Source organism: Malaya genurostris, chromosome 2 (genome assembly GCF_030247185.1).
Source record: "Malaya genurostris strain Urasoe2022 chromosome 2, Malgen_1.1, whole genome shotgun sequence".
NCBI classification, from domain to species: domain Eukaryota; kingdom Metazoa; phylum Arthropoda; class Insecta; order Diptera; family Culicidae; genus Malaya; species Malaya genurostris.
In genome coordinates, this window is record NC_080571.1 from 36,379,191 (window position 1) to 36,395,945 (window position 16,755).

Here is a 16,755-nt window from a genome sequence, read left to right on the forward strand (position 1 = left end):
TTATTGGATAGTCGAAATTGTGTGATAGTTAAATCGGATAGTAATGAGTTTCATTACGTTTCCGGGCAGCTCCGACCTACGCCTGCTGCGTAGCACAATTTGGGAATTACTCAAACGCCAAATGGAAAGAATTGTGTACATTTTTTTTGCTGCTTCGAGACATTTCTCCAGTGCAGCCATGTAGATTATTTTACGAAGATATAATTTGATTTACTCTGTTTAATAGAATAGAATTTCCTGCACAGAAATTGAATAGGACATTGAAATAACAACATTTTATCATATATTAATTTTTGTAGTATATTTTGATATAAATTTAGTCTCGTTAGTAGTTTAAATAACGAAAATTCTAGACATACATGTCAAATTTTAGCGCGTAAAACGGTAAAAAAACAGACGAGTGTCAAGCCACTCAAACAAAAAATGCGTATTTCTCTCGCATTTTTATGTCCCGAAATCTCTAAATGCTATATGAGCACTAGGGTGACAATAATAAAGGGTCACCTCTTATTTCATAAAGCGATAGTGTTCAAATGATTTAGCACCTTAAAAAATTTCCCTAAGCAAAATTTGAGCTAAATCGGATATGGCACGGCGGAAACATGAAATATCCGAAATCAATAACTTTTTCCTGTGCCAAATGTCTTTGAAAACAATCGACTCTTGAATTTTTCGATTTCCAGAATCCAGTCGATTTTTTGCAAAAAATTGTTTTTTATAGATTACACCAGTTCTCGACGTTTCATGCAATTCTAAGACATTTGGTATAAAAGAATTTTTTTTTGTTTAAGAAAATCTAAAACAAAAATAGTTTTTTTTTTGTGAATGACACCAGATGTCACGTTCAATGCAATTCTAACATTTGACATTAAAACATTATCTTCAATTCCGGAAATTTCATATACCTCCAATTTTATGATATTTCAAGACCGAAAATTGCCGAACTTTGACTGTTCGGCACCACTTATCTATAAACTAAGGTTTTTTTTACGCGGTTTTCTATGCGGTTTTTATGCGGTTTTTTCGCGGTTTCAAAGTTACTCGGCTTTTTCACGCGAATTTTCAAAGTTATCCGGTTTTATTGTTTTGTCTAATGAATGCATGAAACGTCGCGATCTGGGGTGGCATTATGTATCTCGATTCGACTGAAATTTTATCGAATCGACCACGTTCCGTATTATGGTTCTCGATTCGAAGTCGATCATCGAGCTTCGTTCGACTTCACTCGAAGAAGTATTAGATTATCGAGATGTTTTGGCATTATGGAACCAAGACAATCGAGCTCGTAAACGACTGAACTCGATAAGAAATGGTCGAAAGCCTTATTACTATCGAGTATGAGTTTTCGAATACGTTTCTTTTTTATTGAGGTAGTTATCGAAGATGTTAATCTTAGATTTTCATAAACATATTAGTATTGATAATCTTTATTTTAATGCATTGTTTTGTATATCGTTATATATATTTTGTGTGTTTGGCATATTATGTACAAGTCGAACTGTTTAGAAAGCATATTAATTGAAAGCTGCGTGGTGTTTACTTAAAATAACAAAAGTAAGTCGAAACTAACCTATGCCCAGTAACTGTAGTTTGTAATAAAATTTCTGAATCCTGTGGAATGAAAACATCGCTCAAACGGATTGTAGGAAAAAGCTCATTCGCTGGATAACAATGAGCAAATAATGTTTTTACCCATATATCTAACTCAAGTAAATTGAAAAAATTGAACACCTTGAAAGTATTTAGAATACGCCAAAAGCATCACAATCTCGTGCTATTAGCGTGTATTTGACTCTTCAATAGTACCTAAAAAGATTATGAACACTACAAAGAATGGGTTGCTCCTGGTATATTAGCTAAAGCAATATCTCCTAATAAATATGATAAAATACTATAAAAAAAGCTGCAAAACCTAAAAGCCTTTGATTAAAACTATACATATGGATGACGTAAATTGTATTAGACTTGAAACAATACATGAAAAATACAGAATTTGTTTTATTATAATTTCAAAAGTTCATCGATAAATTGTGTACAACAACACACTTGAAAAAATTCTTTACGTTTTCAAATGGAGTGGAAACGAATCTGCTTCTTGATTTGGATTTCAGAAATGTGTTCATGTTAATTTCGTGCGGCAACTTAAAACCGCAGTATTACAAACAGTTTGCTTCTTTTCAGTACTTGAACTGAATAAATGTAATCGAAAATACCCAAACAATAAGTCAGTTTAATTTTTTTCATTATCAGAGATGCCAGATATTTTCATAGAAAATCTGTATTGATTCATATAAAATATCTGTATTCGCTAATAAAATGAAATTTCTACAATACAATTATGTTAAAAGGTATTAAATTTCATATCTTATGTTATATTCATCGACGAAATTTTATAGTTTTTTCCTATCAACAACAATTGAATTATGGTGCCATATACTTGTCTAATTTGAAAATGTTCACTTCATAAGTTGAGATGGATTTCCAAACCCCAATATGCAACGTCAAGTCAGGTAATACAACTGTCAGTCTGGCAATAATGTTTCATGATGCCAAGACTTGTCTAACTTCAATTTAGTTACAAATTTTAGTATAAATGGATTTCAGTGTTCTTCATTAAATATCTGCACAACAAATATATATTTTAAAAAGTGATTTAAATTTAAGTACGTTAATTCCTAAACGTTTATCTCGTCATTGCAATCAAATACTAATAGATAGCTCAAATACTAATAGATAGTTCAATTTTTTCCTTAATACTTTTGGTGAAATCTGTATAAATCTGTATTAAATTTAAGAAATCTGTAAGAAATCTGTACTCTGTATTAAATCTGTATGCGCATGTAAAAATCTGTATAATACAGATAAATCTGTATAAATGGCATCTCTAGTTATGACAGTTCGAGCAGCGTCAGTCGAAATCTAGTACCACATTGTTAGAATCTCGATCACGAGGTCGAAAGCGATACGTAATGCCTCAGTTCAGTCGAATCGACTTCAAAAATAATCGTTTCGAGCAACTCTATTCGAGATGCATAATGTCAGCGGTGTTATCCCGCATTTTTTTAAGTCAACTCTCTGACATTGATTTTTTTTAGATTACACCAAATCTGGACGTTTCATACATTTCCAAGACATTTGATATCGAAAAAATAAATTTTTCAATTTTGAGTTTTTTTCTACGCGGATTTCCTCAAATTCAAATTCTCTAAGTCCCAAAGTCGTTTTTTGCCATTTTTTCAGCTTACACCATATCTCAACGTTTCATTCTTTTCTAGGACATTTGGCATTAAATAAAACCGGTAGTACCCGTCAGCTTTAGCACCTCAACAAAATTCTCTATGCAAAATTTGAGCCTAATCGAACCATGAGAAGGAGATCCAACCGGTGGCTAATTTTTGAAAATTGGTGATATCAAGATTCAAAATGTCTTGTTTCATGCATTTCTAAGACTTCTGATATCGGATATCGGAAAAGTTATACCGCCGCACGAGTCCCCTTCCTATGGTCCGATAATGCTCAAATTTTCCATGGGGACTTTTTTCAAGGCGTTGAATCGCATACTCGACAACAAATAAAATTACAATTTTAACAGTTGTAATTTAATTTAAATTGTTAAATAGAATGGATTTTTCCTTACGAGAATTGAACATAACTGTATATCAGATCAACAATCGTTAGAATATAGCAATTTCCGTAACATATTCTGAGAAAAATCTGTTCTGGCGAAAATAACAATGTTTCTAGCAAATATCAAACACAGATACAGTTTTGATAAAACTTTGGTAAAACCTGCCAAACGGACGTGGCTGCACTATTCTAATTTGTAGCGCGTGAAAATTAAAAAAAAACAAATAAAACAGACCAGTGTCAAACCACTCAAACACAAAAGTGCGTATTTCTGTCGCATTTTTATATCCCGAATTTGAGAAATACGTTATGACCACACAATGATTCATCTTATGTAGTCACATGTTCACTAGGGTGATAAAAGAGTCCCTATGTAAAATTTGAGCTCAATCGGACATGGGTAAGTGGTACTGCCCGGCAGTTAAAGTTTTTAAAATTTTCGATCTAGAAAAATCATGAAAAATAATGGAGCTACATGAAATTTGAGGTGCTTGGACTTTAGAGCACTAGCTCTTTACGAAATTAGAGATGACCGAAAAACACTGCCCCCCTTCTGTACATGTGTTTGACGAAATAGTTTAAGTAAGTATTTCCCACATTCGGTATAAAAAAAATGCGAGAGAAATACGCACTCTCATGTCTCAGTGGTTTTTTCCAGTCAAACAATTTTTACTCGTAGTGTACATTAGAGTGCCAATCGATTGTAAGAAGAAATTTTGGCTTTACCCACTCAAAGGTGTGATGGTACCTTTCTAATTTTACCCATATTTACATAAACGTTGCTAATAGATTCATCTAAAACCTATTCATTGAATTTTAAATAAAACAAGAATGTAATCAGTTCCGTTGTCAGATATTTTTTTCTGGCACATCCGAAACCGCGAATCTATAAAGCAGAATTAGGTTCGTTTAGCCAGCAATTGAAATAGACTACAATTGGAAACAGTTTTGAGCCACAATTTAGAAGAAATTAAAACAATGCAATTCATTTTTCTCGTAGATGGCAGAACCGATCTAAGATTCAAATGAAATCTAAGAATCATCTATGATTCAAATGAGAAGTGATAAAATCCTATAAAACATCTTACTTTTTAGTCAGATCCGACTTACGGTTTTGGAGATACAGGGTGATTAGTATAAAAATGTCCATTTCACATAAATTAATCAGGTTTATCAGGTCGATTACCAAATAAATTTATTTCAGTTTAAGCGGTATTCGTTTCTGGATTCGGAATGTACCCCCAAATTTTAATTCGCACTACAATTTCTCAAAGATGTATACACACTCCTCATGTGAATTTAACTGATGTCGGCTACACCGATTTTAGTATTCCGGTTCCAGTATCGAATCTCAAAGCTCAATCATTTTCTCAAAAAGGCCAAGTCGAACTTCAAAAACAAAAATTCAAATTAAAGGACTTAAGATCCCATATAAAATTGGTGAATTTTATCCGATTATGGAATTACAGATGATGAGTTTTGAAAAATTCGTACCGATATAGAAGATGTAAATTGTTTGGCGTATTAATTTATGGCCATTCGAATCATTTTGGGTTATGCTAGTTCCTGAATAGCGGCTCTGGAAGTACCATAAATAATGATAAATAAAATTCTAAAGTGGAACTTACTTCGACATCTCATGGAATGTTCAATCGATTGTCACACGTTAAGATTGAGATTCGATACGATTTGCAGTTTCGACATTACAGGGTAATGAGTGATTAAAATCTCAATTTTCCGTTTAAAACGACAATAATTAAAATAATGTCATGAGAACTAAAATACCGAAGAATATCCATGCAAAAAACACATGCGGATTGATAAAAAAAAGGTATCATTTTACTGCTAGGTGGATTAATCACGTTTTTTTTATAAATACCATATATAGTACTTTAAACCTAATATATTTCGAATAATACTACTAGTTTCATTAAAAATCGTATTATTATTTTGGTATTCGTGTCATAACACGAAGGAAACCCTTACTCACATCCAGCCCCTTAAACCATACCTTTGTCAATGTTTTAGGAATAATTGAGTGCATCCATCTGCCCAGAACATCCTTATCCTATGAAATTTCTCTACCAGCAAGTGTCCTTTGGAGAGACGCGTTATAGTATTCGTTGAGCGCAATCGTTCACACATAAATTTCACCTTCAAGAGGCTAAATTATCGACTCTTTCATTGCCTGGAATATAACAATAAGCTGGGACCCAGACTATAGTAATTTGATAAATATTATTCAATATGTCGTTCAGATACTATCTTATTCAAATATATCCTGTTTTACTAAATGAAATATAATTATTGCATGATTATTCGAACGCACTGCTGTTCGTGTCTTCAACAAAGTAAAACATTATGCCACATTGAGATGGTCTTCGGAGTTACTTAATATTACGGAAAAGCAAATAAATCCAAAATGAGCCGATGTAGAAATTGTTTTTGAATTATTTCAAGTTCTATGTACGGCTGTGAAGGGCATCCATACTCCGCCTACAGTATTGCAAGATTGGTCTGACATGTGTAGTATGCAGTAGAGTGCACATGAATTTTATCCAAACCCGACTTTCGGTTCCGGAGCTATACAGATATATAGTGAAATGTGTTTAAAAGTTTCATTTATTCGCTTGAAAAAAAAAGAAAAATTCTTCCAAATTTGGCTCCAAATTATTTTAATTTGTAGGTTATATTCGTTGTTTGGCACACGAGCCGACTTCGGCTATATCGGTTGCCAGTTCCTGGATTCGAATACCAGAAATAGTGATCACAAACCCCAAAACGGAACTCACTTGATTTTCTCTGATTCAACAAAATCGACTTTCACAAACTTAAGACTTAATAATAGGTCTTACAATCCCATAGGTTGCTTTCGAATTTTATCCGGATCCGACTCCTGGTTCCGGAGATACAGGGTGAATGCGACATTGCAAAACAGGGAAAAACTCTTCTGAATTTACCTTAAAAACGGTTTCAATTTGTAAATTATGTTAGTTGCTGACCACACGACCTGATATCGTCCATACCGGCTCCCAGTTCCCGGTTCCGAAAGTAAGGGAAATAATGGTCAAAAAACCCCAGAACGGAAGTCACTCGATTTTCTCAAAAACGCCTAAAATGATTTTCACAATCTAAGACTCAAATGAGAAGTCTTATGATCCCATGAGCTGCTTTTGAATTTTGTCCGGATCCGACTTCTGTTTACGGAACTAGAGAGTGTAGTGTGTTTAAAATTTCAAACCGTCACTTAGAGCGAAGATTCTTCTAAATTTCATTCAAAACTGTTTACAAATAGGAAGGGTTATGGTAGTTTCTAATATTTATTCTAGTTCCAAAAAAATATTTTAATGAACCTTCTGGTGATATTTATGAATTGCATCATTGTTGATATTCCATAAAATTCATATGCCTTTAATATTTTCAGAAGTACAAATCCAAAGAGCCTGAATACAAACCCTGCGGGACAGCTGAAATTGCATAAATTCATCTGCAAAATCTTTTATAAAAGCGATTAATTGATTGATGCTTCATTAGATTTAATTTACATTAAAAAATGTAGTATTATTTTTCAGCTTGAACATTGCTAAAGATATGTAAATATTGTAAAACACTTCACTAAGGCTAGTATAAAAAGTTTATAAACACTTACAGTCTGTTACATAAGAGCGTAATCACTGTTGGGAAAAAATGAAAAGACTCAACATGAAAATACTTGCATGCAAATACATTAATAGTAAGTTCAATCCCCTTTAGCGTTATTAATGGCTTGACACTTTCGAAGCATACTTTGAGCGAGATTTTGCGCGTATTTTTCTGAAAACGACCTCCAAATGTGTGAATTCGGTGTTTAAAATTGTGTGGCCGGTTTTTCCCAAGCTTCATGTTCATATGAACCCAAACGTTCTCAATTGGATTGGCATCGGGCGAATGAGAGGGCCAATCCAAGGTCACGACACTCCTTTACCCATTCAAGACGTTTTTGCACGTTTTTCACTCAACATCGGTTTTTGCAAAGTACTTCAAAATTTCAAATGATTTGCGATCGAATGTCTTCGAACAGTTCCGTACGACATATTTAAACCTTTTTTAGTCAATTTTGAAGTACCTTCGCGTAAAGTTAATGTCGGATTCTTCAAAAACTGGTCACAAATCACTTTTGCCTCTTTTTCTGAATATACACCGACAGAGCCGAGATTTGGAAAGTGGTCGACATTTTTCACCTCTTCAAAACGATTCACCCACTTACTCACAAACTGTTTCGACTTTTTCATGTATTTCGCCGCGGCAGCTTGGGTCATTTTGGGACCTTTCGGGTGCGCGCACAAAAAACTGCTTCGAAGCGCGTAAATTCGAATTGTAAAACATTTATTGCTGATTTATTCTCGCATTGTATGAAGGACACTACTGCCCTCTGTGTTAACAAAATATCACACCATTCCACTTTACCGATCGCGAGTAATCGTGACCACGCTCTTATGTAACAGACTGTGGATTCCACTCTTCGTATAATATTCCTACTATGAGAAGCGCTAAAATAAAGATGATCATTTACTAGTCAAATTTATACAGCATTGCTACAAAACGTACAACAATAATGTACTACGTGGAAAGGCTGCTCTTCTCGAGTTCAAAATTGGTAAACGTTTATGGAAATTCAAGTTTCAAGAACGCATTTTCGTTTTCACTCCGAAATTGATATTAATCCAGGATGCTAAAATGAACCGTTCATTGTCATATTACCCAGAAAACGTTGACTTGTTAGTTTACCGCTTTTCGCAAATTCACGAGAAGGGTACGACGAACACACCGAGATTATTGTGCTCCTGCCGTTCCCGTTCCGTGCCAAGCTACCAAGAACAAGCTATTAATGGTGACGCCCACACGCAAAATTTCGCTGCCTGCGACGGAAAGTGAAAACGGCAAATGCCTCCACTAGTCGCTATTATGGTGGATCCTTTGTTGTTTATATTATTATCACATTGAGCTAAAAATAGCACTACGGTGTACAGCATCCCGACCGAGCGATCGATCGCACAGTTTTTGCAACTAATATCAGTCACAATGGGAATCATCGAAGGACGTGATGGATGTGAAATCGAACCGAATGGCAATCTGTACAAATCCACCGATTGGTTTTACGGTGTCTGTCTGATATACTCACTTCAATTTGAAAATAATTTTTATAGATTTTTAATAGAATTTGTAGAAAAACACGAGAACTAATTTCTGAATAAAATGATAGAATCTGTGGAGATTTAGCAGCCTATTATTCCATAGTTCTGGACAACCAAAAAGACTTTCAACGATCATCTAATTTAATCTATTGAGGTATAAATTTGAAGGTTTTGATTTGTTTTACGTCTGAGATTCAGAAAACTTCTTGACACGTGAATACATAACTCCAGAACCGGAACACGAAAGTAAACTAAATTTGAGCATTGCTTAAGAAAGTTGAACCTTGAATCGATTCAATACAAAGTTTCTTGTAAAAAGTACGTGGCATTATTTCGAATGACAATCGTCAAGCCCCAAGTCGCTGAGTTTTGCAGTGACTGCAAAACCTTTCATTTCGAGGAAGAACGGAAAAAGATGTTGACCAAAGATAATCCTCACAATGGTTCTGCCCGGGCAATGTCCGACCCGGTAGCCTTCGAAAAATCATGGACGCATGCGGGAAAATCAATTGGATTTTCATAGTTTGTGGCGCCCACGTGGTATGCGATCCGATACCGGACAAATTGACCGGCATCGTAGGGAGGATTCTCATAATGTAAACAAACTACAATAATACGCTTACAGGAAACCTCATCGCCCCCATTCGTCTTTTTTCTTCAATTCCGTAATTTCTCGCATTCCGTGCATTGTATCATTTGAACTATTGATGATAGACTGAAAGCTAATTTTACAAACAACTTACCTTGATTCGTGTTTTGTCTTGTAGACCTGTTCTGTGTCTGAAAAAGAGGAAATTACACATTTTGTAGGATGTGTGGTTAAAGGTTAAAGAAATTGATACCTTATTAATCAGTAAAAAAAATTCTGGTCACATAACAGTTCGGCTGAAAAGTTCGTATCGTTTAATAGAAACACACATTTTTTTGCCAAAATTCGTTTTTATTATTCAACATAATTGCCATCAGAGGCGATACAGCGATTATAGCGATTTTCCAACTTTTCGATACCATTTTTGTAGTACGATTTGTCCTTTGCCTCAAAATAGGCCTCAGTTTCAGCGATTACCTCTTCATTGCTTCTAAATATTTTACCAGCGAGCATTCTCTTGAGGTCTGAGAACAGGAAAAAGTCACTGGGGGTCAATTCGAAGCCCAGTTCGTTCAATTTCAGCATGGTTTTCATCGACTTGTGACACGGTGCATTGTCTTGATGAAACAAAACTTTTTTCTTCTTCAAATGGAGCCGTTTTTTTTTGAAATTTCGTCCTTCAAACGCTCTAATAACGCTATATAACAGTCACTGTTGATGGTTTTTCCCTTTTCAAGGTAGTCGATGAAAATTATACCATGCGAATCCCAAAATACAGACGCCATAACCTTACCGGCCGATTGTTGAGTCTTTCCACGCTTTGGGTTCGGTTCATCGCATGCAGTCCACTCAGCTGACTGTCGATTGGACTCCGGAGTGAAGTGATGGAGCCATGTTTCGTCCATTGTTATATATCGACGAAAAAAATCGATTTTATTTCGATATAACAGCTCCAAACACTGCTCAGAATCATCAATTCGTTATTGTTTTTGATCGATTGTGAGCTCACGCGGCATCCATTTTGCACAAAGCTTTCTCATATCCAAATATTCGTGAATAATATGTCCAACACGTTCCTTTGATATCTTTAGGGTGTCAGCTATCTCGATCAACTTCACTTTACGGTCATTGAAAATCATTTTGTGGATTTTTTTCACGTTTTCATCGGTAACAACCTCTTTTGGACGTCCACTGCGTTCATCGTCTTCGGTGCTCATATGACCAGTACGAAATTTTGCAAACCACTTACGAATTGTTGCTTCGCCCGGTGCAGAGTCTGGATAACACTTATCAAGCCAGTTTTTAGTATCGGCGGCACTTTTTTTCATCAAAAAGTAGTGTTTCATCAACACACGAAATTCCTTTTTTTTCACAATAACAAAAGTAGCTTCACTCAAAATGCAATATCTCACAAACTAATAATCAGACAGCTGTCAAATTTATACACGTATCTTTTGAAGGTTGGTACTAACTGAAAATGGTATGGATTTAATTCTAGTGGCGCCCTCTCATAGAAACGATACGAACTTTTCAGCCGACCTGTTACAATCTACTAGCATCAAAACCAAACTCAAACAAAGATTGATTGTTCTTCCCATAAGACGAAAATAACAGGACAGCCTTACAAATCACATTCCAAAGATGAGCTGTATTACTCATGGAATTGAATTAGTTTTTCGGCGAAACATGTGCAAAATTGATTTTGAATAGTGAATAAAAGTGATTTTTTTTCGTCCAAATCCCTAAATAATTGATAGATATGGAAAAATTAACACTACAAACTGACAAGCGAACGAAATGACGAAAAAGCAGATAAATAGATAAGTTCAAAAATAGTGAAAAATTTCATGAAAACTAAATTGAAAAAGTCTGATAAAGAAATTAAAAAACATAACATTATAATAGATGATAAAAGTGTAAGTGTAATTGGCAACAAAAAAAATGTATTTTTCATCATATCCATTTTCTGTAAATAAGGCCTCTTTTCATATTTTGAACCATTTTCTGAAACTGTTTGATTTATATAATGAAAAAATTGGAAAGAATTTGACCACTACTAAATGATGCGAGAAGTAACCTCCTTGGGCATGGACAAAGTGTTTCTCAATTTTTTCCTCATTTTATTTGCTAAATCTGCAGATTATTCATCCGCAGGTTAAGGTTAAAGAAACAGATAACAGATTCATATTTTTTACGTTTCGTCTTCGAATCATCAGTGCATTAGCACATGTTGCAACTGCTAATGCCACCTGGGGATTAACGTAATCCGCTAAGCAGACGTAAAGTTAATGAGTTTTGCAAAAACACTTATTTGCAATGAAGTGCAACGTCTTTCCTGGCATGCCGAAAGAAATAACCAATTTGACGATAGACTGATCACTAACAGATTGTAGTCATTCAGGGGTTTTGGTACCCTCGCGGAAAATAGATATAGATTATAGTATTCTAGATGGGAGAGCAATTGGAACCGAATTTCGTTGTTTTTAGCAAAAGCAACACGATTATAACTAAAATAGACGATTTTTAGTTATAATCGTGTTGCTTTTGCTAAAAACAACGAAATTTTTCGCTTCATGCGAGTCCGTTTCGCAGTGATTTCGGCTTTCCAATCGCTCTAATAATGCACGATTATACTCACTATCGACTGAAGTCTACGAGAAGTGTGCCGCGTCAATATAAGAAAACCATGTTTTTCCAACCCATTGAGCTTCACTGATTCTATTCGAAGCACTCGTTCCGGCGCCAATACTTTGCATCACTCTGTTTTATGATCTAAAAATGGATCCAGATTTCATCAACAGTTGCCAATCAACACCATAAGTTCATCCGATTTCGCAATAGTAAAACACTCGTCCGATGTGCGCTAGCGTTCGTTGTTTTGGTTTGAAGTTAACACACGCGGCATTTTAATTTTATGATAGAATTTTATTGAGATGAAGATATTAAGCTCTAACCAACTTCAATTACGAAGAAAAATATGATGAAAAACACTAAAAATAAGTTCAGTTTTGCAATGACTGAGTGGAAACATATATATTGGAGAAGCCAAATGAATGAAAAACCTAACAGAAAAGATGATTTTTTGGAAAAAGATACGCTCAGAGACATAACTCTGAACTTAGTTATGGTGGCTTTACGTCGAACCAACTAAAATTAATAAATCTTTAAAAACAATTGCGGTTTGATTTTCCCTAACAATGCAGAGGCCTAAATTGGTAGGAAAGGGCAGACTATCAATACAACCTGCATATCCAGCCAGCGACTGGCACCAATAGAGAAGGTGACAAGCGATTATCAATATACTCTCCTACTCAGTGCTTGAGCGGAAAATTGGTATAGAGCATGAAAACTAGAGTGTGATGAACAGAGAAGATGTTTGGATGTATGGAACCGGTCGTACACGGCCAGGATGTAGACCATGTTCGATGTACGTTCTATCATGTCTAACCGTGTTTTAGAGCTGTGTCTATCACAAGGTTCAGAGTGGCGAAATGGTAGCGCGTTTGCACGGAATGCATAAGAACGCAGGTTCGTGTTCTGTCTCTGAGCTTATCTTTACCCAAAAAAATCATCTTTTCTGTTGTGTTTTTCATTCATTTGGCTTCTCCAATATCCACTCCAATTCCACTCAGTCATTGCAAAACTGAACTTTGTTATGGTGGCTTTACCAACTAAAATTAATAAGTCGTCACTAAAAGTAAGAGATACAAGGTTGAAATTGTTAAGTAGAAAAAATAGAAAGACTGCACTAAATTTAAAAAAATAAAAAATCCTTCAACAACTTTACGGCTGGAAACATAAATGACGAAATTAATCGAAAAAACAGAGAAACAATCAAAAAGGTGGGTGGGTGATGCCAAAGGCATAACTGGATCACGTGAATACGAATAAAACTGGCACGTTTCCTTTACACTCCCGAATATCAGTTAGTTATTCGATTGTATGAATTGTTCAAGCTTTCTCCTTCTTCACTACTAGAATTTGAAACGTACGGAGTTTGTTACATCCAACATTTTGACACACAATTAAATATTACGAAATAATTTGTATAGTTCTTTATAATAAAAAAAACGGAAGACATATACGTTAATACACTTCTTTGTTCAATAAAATTCCTCTAATTTAATGCAACAACAATAAAATATCTAAATTTAATGAACAATAAAATATCTACCGCATTTCAAATCAATACAAACAAAATTCAATTAAAAAAGAGCCGAGAGAAAAAGCGAATATTTTCTAATCAGAATCTATCTGACAATAAATTTTCACCAAACTTATTATATTCAGTTCCGGTGGGAATATTTCAACAGATAAGTAATTCGAATGGTTCTTTAGATATAATTTGGAGCCATTAGAAAGGCTGATTTTGAATAACGTTCCCCATGGTTGTCCACTTTTCTGGAATTTGCTCCTATGCAAACGACCAGTAGCAGGTTGACACAATCGCTCTTGATTGAAATGAAACTGGCTCTGAGAACGTCCCCCAGCAGAACTGCTTCCTGTGCGAATTGATTAAACACTAAAGTAATTTTGGTAAAAGGTTTTCATTTTACGTAACTTTTTTGTAGCTTTTTCGCAAGTGGGCGACCATAAGAATAGCACCATACAGAATTTTTTTGTCGATTATTTCATTTCGGATTTACATATTTCAGTGGAAGAAAGTCGAAATGCTGTACGTAACTAATTTCCGGTATTCAGAATGGCTACATCGTGGAACTCTCTACGATATTAAACACTGTTCGGAACATTTTTCTCGAACGCGAATCATTCAAATGCCGGTACTCTTTTGATGCGGAATTCGGATTGCGAAAAGTGCACAAAACTAATCAAATTTTTCTAAATTGGCACTAAACTGATGATTTTTATCTTCGATTTACAAAAAAAACAATTTTTATAGTTCTTTAGATAACATTTGGAACCATTAGAAGGGTTGATTTTGCATAATGTTCAATAACGTTGTTCACGTTTCGTTGTATTTTGCTCCAATGCCAACAACCAGCAGCAAGATGACGCAATCGATCTTCTTCGAAGAGAAACTGGCTCTGCAAACGTTCCACAATTGATTCATTACTGGACTGAATTCTAGCTACTGGAACTGGAACTGAGCTTTGAACCTGAACCGACCGGAATGGTGCACTTGCTCTACATCGTAAAAAAACGATGGCTATCATGATTATGAAGTTTTAAAAAATGATATTGTTTGAAGAAAACTTTCTAAATAGCAAATGTTTCCAAATTTCGAAAATTAAAAAAATGACAGGAATACCAAAGTGCCAAATATTTTCGAAAAAACGTGAACATTAGGAGAACTAAAATAAACAAAAATGACAGAAAAGGTGAAACAAACGAAACAAATGAAACAATAAATATTGAAGAATGTTTGAATTGACAAAACAGAGAAAAATGTAAACAAAACTGAAGTTTCTAAATGCAAAGAAAATATGTTAAAAAATTAAGAGAGGTTAATTCACCAATAAACAAAGGACATTTGCATGACAAAGAAATGTAAGATTTTCCTCTAGAATCGTTTCTAACGATGATTGTTGTAAACTGTCCCTTAGCATATTAGGTAAAAATTTGGAGTAGGTAATGTCAGCCGCGTAGTTGACGTAGTACTGCATTCAAGATGTGTATAGATTTCAACTGACCGTTTGAGATTTTGTAGTTCTGAAAAAGAAACATCGGCTTCGGAAGATTGCGTTTGTATTGTAGGAATTGGAACGGGAGTTTAAGACAGTTTTCTAAATAAGTTCTTTACTTTACTTTTGAGGTCCTGAAAAGGATTGTTAATGGCTTTGGAGTCTTGAAAATGACAATTTGGTTACGGATGATTTTTTTTAATTTTTTATTTGGGAGCAGGAAAAAGCCCGCTGGAGCTGAAATTTACAATCTCTCTCTCCAGCAGGCATAAACCTTCCTCATCTTTTTATATCAACAGATTAGAAAGATCCAACAGATATACTGCTTAATACTAAGGGCTTAAAGTAAAATTACTCCCGGCGAGGGTGAAGAGTGACTGGACGGTGACGTTGAAAGCCGCATCCTGCTGTCCGTGAGGGTCCGCGGGAAAACCCCCAAGTCACAAACACTCGGCGGATGTCCGGCATGCTGGACATCAAAGAGAGAGAGCGGTGAATAATAGCAATGCAGGAAAAAAAGGAGAGAAAAAGAGATAAGTGAATATTGTAGTAAATGGAATTACGAAGGAGTTCGAAGGGGTGGGAAAAGGGAAGGGGGGCCGTTTTGAAAGAAGTTGAAAGCGGCAAAAGATCAAGTTAATTGTCTCAAAAGATGGTGAAAAGATGAAGAAGGGGGGAAGCAAAAAGTATTAGTAACATCATAAAGATCTAGTTAGTTCCGAAGAAGATGGTGGACAGCCGGGGGATTGAGAGGGTCGTGCGGATGTTAGAAACAAACCTAATGGTGAATATTATTCTTGGTTGCATAACCGATAGAAAATGGAAGCAGACTTACTAAGGGAGCATTAAACTAAACTTGTGGATTAGATACTAAATTAACCTTAAAACTAAATCTAGAATTTAAGTATTGGAGTTGGAAGGACTGTTTGCGATTTTGTTTAAAAAAATTGTTTTATGGTATTGCGAGACAGGGTAAAATCAAATACATGAGAACATCGATTGAATAGACGACACATACTGGCCATAATTAGTGCGAGCGGTTTGAATTCTCAGGAATTGATGAGATCGAAGATTTCGAGAATGAATATTTAAATTTAGTTTGCCTAACAATTCGGGGCAATCAATTTGAGATTGCAACAGATCTGCCACGAATATTGCCGTTTGTATTCCAGGACGTAGGGCGCCATTTCAAGTCATTTGTTAGTTTGAGCGTTGACCTAGAAGAAAGCATTACCTAAAGATAATCGCAACACAAGTCGTACAATCGCTTATATATTTCAATATTTCATACATCTCAATATTTGAGTGAAAGAAACTAGAAATCGTTATCCACTTTTCGTTTTCTATTTCTCCAATGCAAACGACCAGCAACTGGATGACGCAATCGCTCTTGTTTAAAGCGAAACTCACACTGCAAACGACCAACAGCAGATATGCTCACAGAAGAACTAGTTGTTATTTTTCTGCGTTTAGGCTTGAGAAACAGAGCCTCATATTCGCCATTGACTGTTGAATAATGCCGGCTGTAATTCCATTGTCTTGACGTAGATGGTAGCCTGCGCACTCGATGTGTCTCCGTTCATGGATTATCATAGACCGAAGATAGAAAACGTGCAATAGGGTCTTTTTATAGAATTGATTGGTTTTGATGTTTCGTGTTTGGATCTATTTTTTCACTGATTATACAATGTTTACGCAATAAACGTGCTATTAACAACAATTT

General features: G+C 35.2%; 1 protein-coding gene across 2 annotated transcripts in view; it reads left to right on the forward strand.

Annotated features, from left to right (window-relative positions):
- LOC131429623 (glycogen synthase kinase-3 beta) overlaps positions 1-16,755 on the forward strand; it is a 109,553-nt gene that overhangs the window by 64,104 nt on the left and 28,694 nt on the right. The window lies entirely within an intron of this gene.